We start from the raw sequence: 5,940 nt of genomic DNA, 5'->3' as shown, positions 1-5,940 counted from the left end.
GCTGGACTCGATCCAGTGGGCACTGGGCTGCCGAGTTGTCTGTGTGGACATTCCTGATTTTCCTGTTCAGTTCGAAGCATGTTTGCCGCTTCTTGATAACAGTCACCTCCACAGTCCGACCGTCTCCTCCTTGTGGCACATGTTTGATCTGACCCAGTTATTCCACAGCATTGCTCAATCTGGGCCTAGCTTCCACAGAGGCAGTAAAAGACGAGGAGGGTGAGGGAGAAGAGAGATGGTTAAGCCATCAAGGAGGCTCCACCAGGCTGTGGCTAACAAGAGTGAGTGTGAAGCTCACGCTCTTAGGATGATGTCTGTTGTCCTCCCCAGCAGGAGTGGAAGTGCTCCCCCAACTGACCGAACACATGTCTGGGACTGCACAGAAGTATGCCAACAGCCACATGTTAAAGAGAAGCCAAGCACCCAGTACATGTGTGTGGAGGCTGTCCCCAGAAGGAGCTCAACTTCTAGTCAGCAGCATTTTCTTGTCCGGAGAGCTTTCCCTAGTCACCAAAAATCATTGGGTTTCCTATTGCCCCCAAGTAACAGGGACTGGAAGGCAGCACTATTCAGGTAGTAGATGTAAACAGAAAACCAGTTCAGCATCCTTCTTTCTTCTTTTTTTTTTTTTAAGATTTATTTATTTTATGTGTATGAGTACACTGTAGCTGCACAGATGGCTGTGAGTCATCATGTTGTTGCTGAGAATTGAACTAAGGGCAGCCCCGCTTGCCTTGCTTGCCCCGCTCGCTCCAGTGTAATCCACTGTAACTGTCTTCAGACGCACCAGAAGAGGGCGTCAGATCTCATTATGGGTGGTTGTGAGCCACCATGTGGTTGCTGGGATCCGAACTCAGGACCTTTGGAAGAGCAATCAGTGAGTGCTCTTACCCGCTGAGCTATCTCGCCAGCCCAGCATCCTTCTCTCTTTACCTTTGTTTATAATAAGCACCAACAACTTCTAATCTCAAGGATAACATACAATGACCAGCAACTTGCGCAACCTCTTAAAGTTTTGAATATCTTACATCCCAACCAGGACCCTTGAGGTCATTCCATTGCTAAGCAGAACAGCAAGACACCAGCTAGTAACTGAGCCTCCTCTGAATACCCCATGAAATACAGCCAAATCCAGGACCTCGTAAACCCAACCCAAGAGCCTGATGGTAGTCCTTGGCACCTCCGTGGATAGGTTTGGAGACATGTGGGTGGGTTTCCTCTTAGCCAGCTCCAGATGGGTGACAAACTACTGGGGAACTGAAATAGGAAGGTGGCCCCATAGAGGCTGGGTGAAGGTCAGTGGCTCTTATTTCCCATGGTCAGCATAGTGTTGCTAGAGGAAAGTGCAATGTGAAGCCTGGGAGGAGACATCTACCACACACAAGTGCCAGAGACAATATGAACTTGATCTTCAGTAACGTGTCGTTTCTGACAACAGTTTTGCATCGGAGGAAAATAAATGCTATAGAAATCAAATAGCTTGTCCAAGGCCACAGAAGTAGTACGTGAAGCCAGCATCGGGCCTTTCCCATACACTACACTGCTTCCGTGGGGACATAACTCTATATGAAGGGCCCTCGGGAGGCTCTACTTGAGAGCTGTTCTCCAACAAGCTTCTCTCCTGACTTCACTAATTAAAATGTCAGCCTTCAGGCAATTCTCTAAATATTCCTCAAGACCAGCCATAACCACGGTATGAAATATGTGCAATGAAAGAAGAGACTAAGCCATCATTATGCCTATGTTCTTTTTAGAACTTGTTTAGATTTATGTATGCATTTTCTGTATATGAATGTTTTGCCTGAATGTATATGTATGCACCCCATGTATGCCTGGTGCCTGTGGAGGTCAGCAGAGGGCAACAGATCCTCTGGAACTGGTGTTACAGACAGTTGTGAGCTGTCCTGTGTATAATGGGAACTGAACCTGGGTCCTCTGTAAGGACAGCAAGTGTTCTTAACTGCTGATCTTCTCTCTAGCCCTACACCAGGTTTTCTTTACCTTCAGGGGGACTGCTTAGGAGACAGTGACAGAGGTGATGTCTCACTGAATGATCACAGGTCCAGGGTTACCCTGGGGTCCAGAAAACCTGGAGCTGCCCGTACTCAGGTTGCAGTCCCTACCCAGTGACTCTACTCCTGGGATTCTGTACATTCTTTCATCTCCTGTTTCCATCCTAGGGAGTTCTACAACTTCCCAGGGACCTTGCTGCCTCTTCCCAAATGACCAGGCCCATCATTTTCAGCCATGAGCAGCTTTGCCCTTGAGGCCATGGGAAATTCAGAATGTGTCTCCTCCTCAAAGCTACTTGTGAGTTTCATCACGTGGCTCTGCATGGAGAAATGACCTCATCCCAGACTGCTTGTTCAGGTGGCTGCAGAATCTTGCCAAGTTTTCTCTAGAATACTGTGAGTTCTATTAGACTCCTGTTGGTCTGAAATGTCTCAGTCTTCTCCAGGGAATCAGACTTAGGCACTCTGTTCTCCTTCTTCTTCTTCTTCTTCTTCTTCTTCTTCTTCTTCTTCTTCTTCTTCTTCTTCTTCTTCTTCTTCTTCTTCTTCTTCTTCTTCTTCCCCTTCTTCTTCTTCTTCTTCTTCTTCTTCTTCTTCTTCTTCTTCTTCTTCTTCTTCTTCTTCTTCTTCTTCCTCTTTTTAGTTTTTTAAGACAGGGATTCTCTGTGTAGCCCTGGATGTCCTGGAACTCACTCTGTAGACCAGGCTGGCCTCGAACCCAGAAATCCACCTGCCTCTGCCTCTCAAGTACTGGGATGGCATGCACCACCACTGCCCAGCTTTGTCCTCTTGCTTCTTGGTGATGATGACAACTGATAACACAGTACTCCCTGTGAGCTTGGTGGCTCAGGCCCCACTGGGTTTGCTACATCAGATTCTACACTACCTAAGACTGGGTACACAGTAAAGGTTGGAAAAGGCCATTTCACACACTGGTGATATGTGAAGTCCAAAATTCAAAGTAACCTGAATCCAACAAAGAAAAGAAGTTGAGGGTCATGTACTGTAAGAGGCCACCATAGCACCACAGAGCACACCCCCACTCACACATAAAAGAGTTCAAATGCTAGTCAGAGGGATTAGAGAGATTCCATCAGTTCTCAAATCCTAAGTCTGTCCTTTAGGCCAAGGCCAACTGAGGTGGCTCTGTGGAGCTCTGCATCATGATGTGTTCCGGTTGCAAGCAGGGTCAGGCCTTGAGGCTAGGCTTAGGTCTAGTGGGGCTGAGTTATGATGGAGTTAGAAGCGTCTCTCTTGGATTTAGGGAGATGAAGCAGCCATATAGATGCCATTACTTGTCCTCCCTGTTCATTTGGGTAAGAATTAAGTCCAACAGTTGTTCACCATGCTATAGATAGTCCACTTGGAAAAGCCTCTGTTATCTAATGTCCACTCCAACACTTCTACAGGAAGAATTATAAACACTATCCCAATGTGGCCCCTCCTTGTTAGACTTCTTTTTCTTCTTTTCTTTTTCCTCTCCTTCCTCCTCCCCTCCTCTACTCTTCCTCCTCCCCTCCTTCTTTTCCCTTCCTCTTCCACCTTTTATCTCCTCTTTCTTCTCCCCTCCTCTTCCTCCTCCTTCTCCCCTCCTCTTCCTCCTCCTCCTCCTCCTCCTCTTCCTTTCTCATGAAAAGCCTGGGCAAACCATATTCTTATCCTGGAAATTTACACAAGTCACAGATGCAATATTGTCAATACAAGCTTTGCTCAAGACACACACCATGAGTACTTTTCTTGTTGATGTGGCAAAATGGTATATGGAAGCAATTTAAGACAAGAGGGTTTGTTTGTTTAGTTGATTGGTTTGGTTTTGGTTTTTCAAGACAGGGTTTTTCTGTATAACCCTGGCTGTCCTGGAACTTACTCTGTAGACCAGGCTGGCCTCGAACTCAGATATCCGCCCACCTCTGCCTCCCAAGTGCTGGGATTAAAGGCATATGCCAGCACTGCCAGGCGAGACAAGAGTTTTAGTGTATAGTTCACTGTAATGGGAAGACATCGTGGCTTGATCTGTAGTGAAGAGAACTTGAAGTGTTCTCTGGTCCTGACAGAGCTGAAGGCCTTGTCTTCTTATTGCTCTCTCTCTCTCTCTCTCTCTCTCTCTCTCTCTCTCTCTCTTTCTCTCTCTCTCTCTCTTTCTCTCTCTCTCTCTGTCAATGTTTTACTTACCATTTTTTTTAGGTAGCTGGAAAGGGACAATCCCAAGAAAGAGGTCCAGGTATTCTGTATCTGAAGCCTCAACAATGCCTTCCTTCTCTTAAAGAAAGGCTTAATGTCAGGCAAGTGATCAAGTCTACAGTCCTAGATGTCAGAGCAGGGATAGAGTTTCAAAGTCCTCTGAGAGACCAGAGTTTGGGTTCTAGCAGTCTTCACTTTGGGGCTGGAGTCCCCAGACTCAATGTAGAACCAGCTGTCTATGCTCTCATGATGTTAGACTAGAGACTTTGACTGGAAGTTCTAGCCACAGCTCTCAGCCAGAACACAGATCTCAGCAGGTCTGGTGTTTGAACTCTTGTCAAAAGCAGGTTCAGAGAACCCAAAGAGTGACCAGGATTTTGACTCCATCTGGTCTTCTTGGTGATCAGCTTGCAAGCCCAGCCTTGATCCTATTGGCATATAGCCAAGACAAGATCACCTCAGTGACTCCATTTGAAATCAAAATCAAGTTTAATCAGCTGAACCTCTTACAAACACACTTCTAAGGAGTGTCATAGAAAACAAACATCAAATAGATCGGAAGAAAGGGGAGTTAACATTAGAAGACAAAGCCACTCAAACAGGTGTACAAAACACTACAAAGGATCCCAAGGGATAAGACACAGACATCACCCATGACCATCCACAACTGACTAACTCCACTGTAAAGGAATCCAAAGCCACAGAGATAGCTGACATGTTTGAGAGAGAATTCAGAGTTTCACTCTTTAAAAACTTAAGGGTCATATAGAAGATTCAAACACAGATGCAAGAGTTAAGGAAAACAGCACTTGGGAGGCAGAGATAGGCAGATTTCTGAGCTCGAGGCCAGCCTGGTCTACATAGTGAGTTCCAGGACAGCCAGAGCTACACAGAAAAACCCTGTTTCAAAAAAAACCAAAACAAAAGAGAGAGAGAGAGAGAAAGAGAGAGAGAGAGAGAGAGAGAGAGAGAGTGTTAAGGGAAGCTATCTAAGACTTCAACAAGACAGACAGTCTCCAAAGTGACCTCAACAAGACAGTCCTCTCCAAAGTGACTTCAACAGTTAGTAAATTGGAGGGGAAAGTCCAAAATATAGATGAAATTTTCAGAAAGGAGATTGAAGCATGGAAAAACAAACATATAGAAATATCTAGGGGCTGGACAGATGGCTCAGCGGTTAAGAGCACTGACTGTTCTTTCCCAAAGGTCCTGAGTTCAAATCCCAGCAACCGCGTGGTGGCTCTCAACTACCTGTAACAAGATCTGACGCCCTCTTCTGGAGTGTCTAAAGACAGCTACAATGTACTTATACATAAGAAAGAAAGAAAGAAAGAAAGAAAGAAAGAAAGAAAGAAAGAAAGAAAGAAAGAGAGAGAGAGAGAGAGAGAGAAAGAAAGGAAGAAAGGAAGGAAGGAAGAGCAATATTTAAAATGAAAAGGATAATCAAATACATGCTACATCAGATAGAATTGTTAGCAGACCAGACCATGCAAAAGAGAGAATTTCAGGGGTGAAGGACAAAATGGAGACAATAACACAAACAGACATATATAAGGAAAAATGTTAAGGGGCTTGAATGATGTTTTCAAAAATTGGGGGATACATTCAAGGGGTCCAACTTGAAAGTTCATGGTGTAGAGGAAGGAACAGATGAGAATAAATGTAGTCAGACTAATGATCCAGACAAACACACACATGCAAAATACTCATACACATAAACTTTTTTTTTTCTTTTTTTTTTTTTTTT

Source organism: Mastomys coucha, unplaced genomic scaffold, assembly GCF_008632895.1.
Source record: "Mastomys coucha isolate ucsf_1 unplaced genomic scaffold, UCSF_Mcou_1 pScaffold18, whole genome shotgun sequence".
Classification (NCBI taxonomy): Eukaryota; Metazoa; Chordata; class Mammalia; order Rodentia; family Muridae; genus Mastomys; species Mastomys coucha.
Note: the sequence above shows the minus strand (reverse complement) of the source record.